Raw genomic sequence first — 11,844 nt, 5'->3', positions numbered from 1 at the left:
GGTGCCGGCGTTGGAACTCAGAGATGAGGCCTGGGTCCATGTCCCTAGCGGAGACCCAGCACCTCTCCTCCGGGCCATAACCCTCCCAGTCAACCAGGTACTGGAATCCCCTGCCCCAAGGTTGAACCATCAGGAGACGTCTCACCCTGTACACCTTTTGGCCATCAATGAGATGGGGGAGAGGGGTGGGCCTAGAAACAGGAGGCAAAGGGCTGTGAGACATGGTTTTAAGTCTAGACACAGGAAAGATAGGAATTATATGGAAGGTAGGGGCAACAGAGGACGAATGGCAACATAGGGACTAATGATCTTGGAGCGGGGGGAGGTCTTGGCTTCTGGGGGTGTAGCCGTGGGGCTATAACGGCGTGCCAGCGCATCTGGCTTGACTTTCTAGGATACCGGTCGGTGCTGTGGAAGCGAAGTGGCCCGGGCCTTCCGGAGGTCCTGGTACTCCACGGGAATTGCGGAGAGGTCCGGGGCAATTTCAAAGCCTCCAGGAAGATGTCCCGGGGCAGGCAGAGCTGACTTCAGGCAATGAGTGTGGCAGAATGGACTCCAGCTCACGATGGCACCAGTAGACCAGTCAATCAAGGGATTGTGTCACTGGAGCCAAGAGAATCCCACTACCATGGGAACCTGCGGAGATTAGCAGGAATTGGATCATCTCGCTGTGGTTCCCTGACACTCGTAGGTTGATGGGGGTGGTATGGTGGGTGACCCGGCCAATAGAGTGCCCGTCCAGCGCTCTAACATCCATAGGAATGGAGAGGGGTTGAGTGGGGATGCCCAGATTGGACGCCAGGGTAACGTTCAAAAGACTCATATCGACCCCCGAGTCGATGAGTATTTGGAGAGACTTGGACTGGTCGCCCCACAGCAGGCTGGCTTGGAGAGGGGGGCGAGTAAGGGGAGAAGCAAAATTATCCTTAAGACCCACCAGAGCACTCATTCCTACCAATGAGCTAGGTCTCTTGAAGGAACAGGTAGACACATAATGACCGGCAGTACTGCAGCACAGACAACAATGGGTGTTAAGTCTGCGTACACGTTCGGCTGGAGACAGCCTAGCCCTGCCGAGCTGCATCGGCTCGGGAAGAGGTAAATCGGCAGTCTTCAGAGTATCTTGGAGGAACTCGGGTAAACCCTGATCCTCTCGGGGACGTAGATGCCGGGGACTTTCGGAGTTCATTAGATGCAAGGTGGGGTCCTTGCGTGAGCGATTGGGACCGCAATCAGACCTCTTCTCCCTCCTACGTTCCTGTAGCCGACCATCGATCCAGATGGTTAAAGTGATGAGTGAGTCGAGATCCATCGGTAGTTCCCAGGCTGCAAGCTCATCCTTAACTTCCTCCGATAATCCATGCAGGAACGTGTCGAACAGTGCTTCCGAGTTCCAGGCACCCTCCGCTGCTAGCGTGCGGAAATCCACCGCATAGTCTGCCACACTGAGGAAGTTCTGCTGGAGTAACTTCCGGGCAGCCTTTCTCCCGGACACCGGAACCTCAAACTTTTTTTACCTCCGTCACGAATCCCTCCAGACTGAGGCAGATTGTTGCTCCCACACCGCCGTGGCCCAGGTGAGTGCCCTCTCGGACATCAGCGTAATGATGTACGCTATTCTCGAGCGGTCCGAGTGAAACGAAGAAGGCTGCAGCTCAAAAATGAGGGAGCACTGGGAGAGAAAGGCCCGGCAGGATTTGGAATCTCCATCGTAGCCTTCCGGGGGAGGTAAGCGTGGTTCCAGGGAAACCGGGGTGACGGCGCTGCTACCAGCCAGGTTACTGAGGGGCTAGGAGGTTACCGCCGTGGTAGGCAACCCACGGAATTGCTCCCAGTATGCGTCCAATGCTAGGTCATGACGTTCGGCCACGGCCTGGAACACTTCCATCAGACCGCGAAGCAACTCATCGTGCCTATCAATGGTGGCACCTCGGGAGGAGCTGCCGTTGTGGAGCTGGTCCAAGTCTGCTGGGTCAGTCATGGCCAGTCTGTACTATCACGTTTCAGGTAAGACCCAAATGCAGACTGTGTTGAAGTAACAATGTTTATTACAGCAATAGGAGCAGGCAAATGACAGATCAAGGGGGGCAGGGGCTGATAATCCAAAGTGGTGGGGCAAAGGTACAGGACAGCAGGCAGTCTCAGGGTCAGGTCAGGCAGAGGTCGGTAATTCAGAGTAGTGGGGCAAAGGCACAGGACGGCAGGCAGGCTCAGGGTGAGGTCAGGCAGAGATCGGTAATCCAGAGTAGGGGGGCAAAGGTACAAGACGGCAGGCAGGCTAAGGGTCAGGGCGGGCAGAAATGGTCAATACCCGGAAAAAAATGGAAAAAACAAGACACAGGAACAGAGGGGAAAAAGGCTGGTAGGCTTGACGAAACAAGACAAACAGACAAACAGAGAACAGAGGTATAAGTACCCAGGGGATAATGGGGAAGATGGCCGACACCTGAAGGGGGGTGGAGACAAGCACACGACAGGTTGAACAGATCAGGGCATGACATTCTACTTTACTTTTTTAAGTGTATTTATAGTACTACTGATATGATTACTACATTATTGGGAAAGAGCAAGCAGTAAAACCATTTCACTGTACTAGTGCACGTGAAAATAAAAACTTGAATTGCAATTTGTAACATATCATATGAAATGTAATTTGTAACATATTATATAAAATGGATGATGGAAATCCACAAATGAATACATACCATACCAAACATAACCTATCATACTAATTGAAGTGTCCCTGATTTTCGTATACTATGTTACGTCTACCCCTGAGTCGAGGTTGGTCCTATTCCTTGGAAGGGAGGAGGAGTTTCTTTAAATACACACATTGTATGCTGCTTTTGGTACAGTATGTTCTCTTTCTAACTAGAGTTTCCAACTTATTTTGTCACATCAGGCCGGCTGGATAAGTCAACCTGTAAGGGCTGTCTGAAGAGAGAGTGGACCAAAACGCAGCGGAGTTAGTGTTCATCATTTAATAGAACAACGTGAACACTATACAAAAACAAGAAAAGAGAAAACCGACAGCCAACAGTCCTGTCAGGTGCAAACACTAACAGAAACAATTACCCACAAAACCCAAAGGAAAAACATGCTCCTTATGTGTGACTCCCAATCAGCAACAACGAGCTTCAGCTGTGCCTGATTGGGAGCCACACACGGCCCAAAACAAAGAAATACAAAAACATAGAAAAAGGAACATAGAACGCCCACCCAATGTAACACCCTGGCCTAACCAAAATAAAGAACAAAAAACCCCTCTCTATGGCCAGGGCGTTACACAACCTTTTATGATCCCTGTGCAAAGAGACGCAAAGACGGTATGTTTGCAGAGCTGAAGTTAGGGAAACCACAAGGCTAAGCACGATATAGACATGTGCTGCTTAACCTTGGTAAAGGACAATTTTTCAACCTGACAGGGTTTAGCCGATACATTGAGATAGGATACCTGGGAAATTGGAACAAATTACGAACAAATGGTGGTCCAAGCAACATTTTACAAAGAGAGCCTTTTGAGGATCCTTTTCAATAAAATTGGATGAAAAAGTGCATTTGGACTCTCAAATTCAGAAACAGAGCTATGGATGCAAGGACTGACCATCCCTGACATCAACATGGTAGTTTTAACCATGTTTAGAAGCTATACAATGTTTGGTTACAATTACATTGTTTACAAACAATGTAGGTAAAAAAACAAATATTTTGGGTTCTGATGGCGTAAGACACCATTATTGATATATACACTAGATGACTGATAAGAGCACCGTGTTGAGTCCATCATGCCTTCCATCTTGGCACTCCTCAACCATTGTAAAAAATATTTTGGAATCTATAGAAATCCATTTATTAATGTCTACATTGGTTTCTGCCACATTTATTATATTACAGACACCTTAATGCATACTTTTTAATTATATTATGTGAGCTAAACAAAATGAAAAAAATATATAAAAACATTTTTTTCCTTAAAGTATAACTTTTGGAGATGACTGATCTTACTGTCCCGACTACAATTACAAAATATTTAAATGCATGCAATTTTGTCCTTGAAACTTTTGATTGAAATACTGTAGAATTCCATTCATTCCAATGGAGGACTGCTCCTACTGGGGAGTGCCAATATGGCTGACTGGCGGCTTCAAAGCCTGTCAATGGCCAATACATAGCATCCGTGTTCCAGGGTTTATATACATCATTGGTAAAACAGTTGAACTAAGCTCATGAGGCATGTATAACTTACACTCCTTAACAATCAATGGCTATATATAATTAATTAGTGGCGGTGGCTAGGTAAATAAAATACATCCGTAGATTGCAGTCTCTCCTGGTTCATATACTGTAGATTGCTTATTAGGCAAGTAACCACATACATAATGGTGTAATTTGGGTGAGCTATCCCTTTACCATGATCTATTACTAAACTCCAACAATGCTTGACAAAGATAGAACACTGTGTTACATAAGGGACCTAACTTAGCGACGCAAGCTTCTCCATTATCAGGGTCCATCATGTGTTTGTGTTTCAGATTGCTAATGGACCTACTGCATTATTGACTGACGTGTCTCTGCCATGGATGTAAAAAAAATTAAACTCTAGTCCATTGATTGAGTGAGAGGAATAGGCTTGGTTTTAACAAGCTATGCATCTTTTGAACCATTTCATAAAAATGCACTCAGATTCAGAGTAGGTCCTACAATGTGTATCGTCATCAAGTATGATATATCTTCTGAGGAGGATGTCACGCAAGGAGTCAAGGAGGTTTCTTCAAGCGTTAATCTAAATGTCTATCTATATCTGTTCAGGTATAGCTTGGGGAGGCTTTTCACTTACATAAAGAAGTGTTAACCGAGCCTAACTGCATAAGCACATAGGTTTTTTAGGGTTAGTAACTTCAAGTATTAAAACTACATATAACCATTGACGTTCCATGTTATTGTCAGTCATCACAAGGGCATTTATCAACGGCAGTCAAAACAGCCATTGTCTTTCATTTCGTAATGATGTTCAATTACAGTACCAGTCAAAAGTTTGGACACACCTACTCATTCAAGGGTTTTCTTTACTTTTACTATTTTCTACATTGTAGAATGATAGTGAAGACATCAAAACTATGAAATAACACATGGAATTATGTAGTAACCAAAAAAGTGTTAAACATCAAAATATATTTTATATTTGAGTTTCTTCAAAGTAGCCACCTTTTGCCTTGATGACAGCTTTGCACACTCTTGGCACTCTCTCAACCAGCTTCACCTGGAATGTTTTTACAACAGTCTTGAAGGAGTTCCCAAATGAAACCTATGGTGTAGCATGTAGTAATTGCGTCATCATAACAGTAGCTTGATCCAAGAGTCCTAAAAATCTGTCTCTCTAATGTTGCTTCCCAGACAAAACCCCTCATTAGCTTTTTTACAGCGTTTCCAGCATGCTATTATTGTCTTATCAGCTGAGCAGTGTTCCAGTGATGTTATAAGAAGTTAGAGAGAAAATTGGTGAGGTGTCACACTGGAATTCCACGACATTCTTGAAAGGTTGGGCACTCATAAATGACCTATAAAACGTAAAAACAACCCACAACAGACTGGTTCCCACACTCCAAAGGAGCAGCTATACCTGTTATTGAAATATATACGTATGTCTCTCTAAATTCAAAGGTGTTGCACATGTTCAATTCACTCTGGCTTTACGTTATATGCCAATGAGATTTAAGAAATATGATAACACAGATGTAATGGAGGTCACAGAAATGAATGCCATTGTCATAAATTGTGTCAAACCACAAGGGACTTTTTTTGCTAACAATAATCTACTATATCCTAATGCTGTACTGTATATTGGCATACGATGACCTACCAGCGTTTCATAGTAGCTGTGCGTGTGCAGTGCTTTAAATTCAGTTTTCCCCATTTGACTTACGAGCATATCCTGGAGGGGTAGCAGTAGCGTTATGTCCCAAATGGCACCCTTTCCATTCTTAGAACTACTTAGGTAATATAAGTGCACTATGTAGAGAATAGGTTATCATTTGGGACGCACACTAGTAAGAGCTGCCATATGCCTTTAAAACAGAGGTGACGTGCAATATAACCTCCTCAACGGGGCATTAAAATGTGTTTACACTCCCATTGCCAGATGAGCGTTACCTCCCTATCAAATTCCGTTAAATATGTAGCCCCATAAACCTTGGCTGCTCTTTGGCTTTGTTGACTCACTGGTATTGACAGTGCTTTGTTTGTTGTATTATTGTGCAGAGGGTTGTGGGTTTACATCCAAGATGAAACAGAATATGTACTGTTTTACTTTGCCTCTTGTAAAATCCGCGTTGCGGAGAACGTGGGCAGACGGAATCACGGAATCCAGCCATTAAAATAGAATTCAACATTATACATTTTTTATAGAACTTAGTAGGAAATCAAGTAAATGTACTGCTCTTATTAGAAAAATGCATTAATTTCCTTAAGATTATCATAACCTGTTAAGAAAATGCATCAGTGATTTGCATTTTCCTTCAACTTTCTGGAGAGGCAACAGCACAGGAATGCCTCTGTCTGTGTGTGCACGTTTGTCTACCACTTTGTGTTGCCATTACAGATGATGCTAATGTAATGAAAGATGGAAGATGGAAAGACTTTCCCAACAACCTTCTCACTTAAATGTTAAATACAAGTAGGGTATGCCTACCTGGCAGAATGATATCATGATTATTTCCATAAATCCAGTGGTCATTTGTTTTGCAAACTCTGCAAGCACCTGAGCGCCACAGAAACATCGCCAAAAAACGATCTCTGGCCTACACACTATCACAGCTTATTGTGAAATAGACACAAATTACTTATTCGAAATCCATGACACGATTTTCTTCACAATGCATTTTGTGTGCTTGCTTTGGCCATCTCTCCATCACAGAAGCACTGAGGGACGCTGAAACAGCTGCACTCTGGAGCTGCCCTGCTCAAAGAAAATGTACCAAAACAATAATACCATGGAGGAGTCGAATATGTTGCTTTATTAAAACCAATTATTTATTTTTTTTACATTTGTTTACAGTGGTGGTGCTGTGCCCCACTTGCCCTGAATGACACATTGGCAGAGGTTAAGGTTAGGGTAAGGCTATGGTTAGCTAACATGCTAAGTACAGTAGTTGCAAAGTAGCTAAAAAGTAGTTAGTAGATGCAAATTAGTTAAAATTGTCCAGGATGAGATTTGAACACACAACCTTCAAGTTGGTAGACATTCATATTTGCCCACCCATCCTCCCTGACCAACCTCCTGCCTATCGTTTCTGTCTTAGGTACCTACTGCCTATATCTGTGATTGAAATGCACTATGTACGAAATCATGTACAAGCACACAAAAAGTGTAAACGTTTTTGTGCGCCTGTCACAAATTTCCAAGAAGCAATTCATGTCTATTTCACACCAATCTGTGATAATGGGTTGCTCTGGCTGTTGCACAGTTGAATTAAAGGGTAACTATACCCAAATATTGAAATTTAATAGATTTTTCCCAGACCTCAAAAGTGGTCTCCTGATGTGGTTTAATCATTGTTGTGGACTCAGAACATTTAATTGTATTATTTTTCTATTAAAAAACTGTGATTTTGAAAGAAAAACAAACAGAAGATTTTTTGGTTGAAAAAAACTAAACATGGAGAAACAAAACGGAGAAAATGGCATTTGGGAAAAAACGACATGGTATCATGTAAAAAATATAACAGATTTTATATGGCCCAAGCCACTGCACCAATCTATTATGTACTTAGCCAAATACAGAATTAAACATTGAAGGTATAGGTTACATACTGCTGCTGATGAAGAACAGCATACTCTGTTGATCTCTTCTAGGAAGTGGATTTCATGGTGGCCATTTTGTGACACAAATGCTGTCTTTCGCCTTTTCATCGTGGAGAGAGGAATGTCGCCCGGTGTCGTTGCATGTCTCCAGGCGATAATTACAGCAGAAATATGTTCAAGCCGTGGATCCCTTAGTCTGTTTTAGATCATGCCATGGTGCTGGAGGCTAAAGGGTTTGAACAAGCATGTGAGACACGCCACAAACCTCGCAATTGGCCCGCCGAAAATGTCCAGTTTGGTTCGTCAAAAACATGGATATAATTAATGGCACATTAAAGCACATTACATAGACAAAACTCAGACAAACGTCTGTCTAAAGTACAGATCATTACTCGTTGAGGCAAAGGTCTTCAGATTTTGAAGTGTGGTCAGTTCAGTACTTTCAAAATATTGCACTTATGCCACTATTGGGCCAACCCGGACTGTACTGTGCTGGTTCTAGTACAGCTTGTCTTGGCTTGGCTCGGTTTGACCCTATAGTTTGATTTTGAACCAGAAAATGAAAGATAGCTCAGGGAGTATATCAAAACCTTTCTTGCCATTTGGTACCTACTGAACAAGACACTGGTTTGCAATGCCCCAACTGTGGTAATCGTTTTCGATAGGTCTTTCTTGGCTGCATAAAGCATCCGACACTGCTGAGGGAGCGTCTTCATTCACTGAAATGTTCTTAATTTTTCCATCAAACATGTATGAACCTGTTCACTGGAACAACAGCTTTGACATGTGCTCATACCTCATGTTAAACTACTGTCCTACAGGCAATTATCAAAGAAAGAATGATAGATGATAATTCACAACCATACAATATATTACATATATCTATTTTATAGCCAGATTAGATTCCGTAAAAGATCTGACAGGTCTACATGGGTTTCTGAGCTCTCACTGAAACACCATTATTACCCAAGCGTCCCTGTTGTGAAATCTGTAGAGTCAGCACATTGTGTGTTGACATGCATAGACAGTGAACTGTTGACAGACATCCCCGCACGGCTATGCTAACACACAGTATCGATACGATATGCTTTCTCATGATCTTAGCTCTACCCACATTTGTCTCCATATGTCTACTCCAAGGTTTTTGTTTTGAAATTTGAGAGCATTGAAAACCAAGTGCCCAGACCCACTCCACAGAAAGGCTGTATAAAGATGAGGTATTTTTTGGTGCACTTCACAGAACATCACTGCATGCCACACTTGCCTGGGTCAAAATCTGTATGTACAAAATAATCACCCATGTGGTCCATGGTTAATGGTGATGTGATTCAATTAATTAATAATCCTCCCATGTGTTTTCTGTGAATGGAAGTGCGTCCGCTCACTCTGCTGCGCAGAAGTACTGCCGCGCAGAAGGAATTCCATGCTGCGCAGAGACGCATGACGGGGCATGTTCACTAGCAAGCGGTAAATTGCCGCGTGCCGCTTAGGCCGCCCATTGTGACTCGCTTGTGGGCGTGCTGGTAGATATGGCAGCATGTTCGATTGTGCATCAAGAATTCAGCATAGCAAGTTTGTATGAAGGTCTGGTTATTAAATTGGTAAATAGTTCAATAGTAATATGCTCTAAAACGCTCTGGTGACAAACTTTGCTGCCGTGTTTCCAATTGTCCACATGGCTGGGATAACCTATTCAAGTCAGTAAATACATTTGGAAAATGTACAAAATAAATAAAAAAAGAGGTATTATTAGCTAGCGAGCTACAGTGCAGTCAAACTCAAATGAGCTTCTAAATGAGCTAGCTAGTTGGCTGACTTTACATAATGTCTAGATAGCTAGCTAAGTGAATTAAATATCACCAGATACCTAACTTCATATTAGCTAGCTATCTTGATGTATTCATCACTGTAAAAAACAAACTCCAAATGCATTTGTAGGTAGCTAGCTAACAACCATGGAGGAGAGTGAAAGGAGAGCAACCCCAACTGTCAAAGTGAGAGAGTAGGTTTCTCACGACACAAGGCGAGACCCAGATGCAGATGGTTCGAGCTTTGGTATTTATTATAATCCAAGGGATAGACAAAAGGCAGGTCGGGGACAGGCAAGCGTTCATAACCAGGGTAGAGTCCAAAACGGTACAGGGCGGCAGGCAGGCTTGAGGTCAGGGGCAGGCAGAGTGGTCAGGCAAGGGTCAAAACCAGGAGGACAAGAAAAAGAGAGACTGGGAAAACCAGGAGCTGAGAGAAAACCGCTGGTTGACTTCGCAAACAAGACGAACTGGCACAGACAGACAGAAAACACAGGTATAAATACCCAGGGGATAAGTGGGGAAGATGGGCGACACCTGGAGAGGGGTGGAGACAAGCACAAGGACAGGTGAAACAGATCAGGGTGTGACAAGTCTATTCTGGATAGGTCAGGTACTTGTGTAGTTCCAGTCCCTAGAAGTGAGGACGAAGATAATAGTAACATAATATTCAGTGGAGTGTAATTTGAGTATAATAAGGTCTGTTTCTTGTAAGGTTTTCTGTCCTCAGATAAAGAGAGCTGTGAAAGAATGTCTACAGATGACGAGGTCCCAATGAAGAGCAGTGGTTCTCAGTCCTGTTCCTGGGGACTCAAAGGGGTGCATATTTTTGTTTTTGCCTTATCACTGTACAGCTGACACAAATTATCAACTCATCATCAAGCTTCAAGTGGTATTTATGTATTCATTTGTGACGCTATCCTTGATATGATCCTGTTATTGTCACATGCTACACATGCACATGTGTGTGCACATGCAACTATCAATCCAATGTTATCCTGATTTGTTATAAGGGATATTATACTTTAGTAATCCACAATTACCTGGTGATGTAAAAGTCTAATAATGACATTGTCTTCCATATTCCTACAGATACCTTGTAACTGGAGATTCTTTCAAAACGATTGCCTACAGTTACAGGGTGACCAGGGCCATCTGGGAGTGCCTCCTGGAGGAATTCAGGCGTGTGAAGGCTACCTGTGTCCTGCATAACCTCATGAGGATGGACACAAGGACCAGGAGGGGATCTGCAGCTTGCCTCCGTGTGCCAGAGGAGAAGTCTGGTGCTCTGCAGGATGTTTCAAGGATGGGGTCCAACAATGCAGCAAGAGAGGCAATCCTTGTGCAGGAGATCTTCACCTCCTACTTCTTCGAAGAAAATATTATGAGATTCACGCCATTGGTTTTGTTGGTAGTCCTACATTATGCTCAAATAGCCACAATAGTCTTTTGGCTACTGTCTAAAACTGTAAGGGTACAACGTCAGCGTTCAATGTAAACGCGTGCCGGAAGTTGCACAAAATTATCATAATGTTCAAGTTTCTACTCACAAGACCTAAAATTTGCTCAGTGCCCCACAAAAATTAGAGGGAACATTGCTCCATTTAGGTGAAACAGCCTGATACAATATGAGAACATGTCCCTCTAACATTTTTGACATGCGTTTTTCTGGATTTTTGTTGTTGTTATTTTGTCTCTCACTGTTCAAATAAACCTACCATTAAAATTATAGACTGATCATTTCTTTGTCAGTGGGCAAACGTACAAAATCAGCAGGGTATCAAATACTTTTTTCCCTCACTGTAAGTATTCAGACCCTTTGCTATGAGACTCAAAATTGAGCTCAAGTGCATCCTGTTTGCATTGATCATCATTGAGATATTACTCTAACTTGATTGGAGTCTTCCTTTGGTAAATTCAATTGATTGGACATGATTTGGAAAGGTACACACCTATATATATATAAGGTCCCACAGTTGACAGTGCATGTCAGAGTAAAAACCAAGCCATGAGGTCGAAGGAATTGTCTGTAGAGCTTCAAGACAGCATTGTGTCGATGCACAGATCTGGGGAATGGTACCAAAACATTTCTGCAGCAATGAAGGTCCCCAAGAACAAAATGGCCTTCATTATTCGTAAATGGAAGAAGTTTGGACCCACCAAGACTCTTCCTAGCTCTGGTCGGCTGGCCAAACTGAGCAGTTGGGGGGAGAAGGACCTTGGTCATGGAGGTGAC

The 11,844-nt window shown here is 43.1% G+C and overlaps 1 long non-coding RNA gene across 1 annotated transcript; it reads left to right on the top strand.

The window, feature by feature from the left end:
• Positions 1 to 8,121: 8,121 nt before the first annotated feature.
• LOC123728647 (uncharacterized) lies at positions 8,122 to 11,337 on the top strand. The gene is made up of 3 exons (XR_006760279.2): positions 8,122 to 9,017; positions 10,324 to 10,427; positions 10,701 to 11,337. It is a non-coding gene; the product is annotated as an uncharacterized LOC123728647 (long non-coding RNA).
• Positions 11,338 to 11,844: the final 507 nt, after the last annotated feature.

The sequence above is a fragment of the Salmo salar genome, chromosome 18 (genome assembly GCF_965601325.2).
Source record: "Salmo salar chromosome 18, fSalSal1, whole genome shotgun sequence".
Taxonomy (NCBI): Eukaryota; Metazoa; Chordata; class Actinopteri; order Salmoniformes; family Salmonidae; genus Salmo; species Salmo salar.
This window is presented reverse-complemented; position numbering and strand designations above follow the sequence as displayed.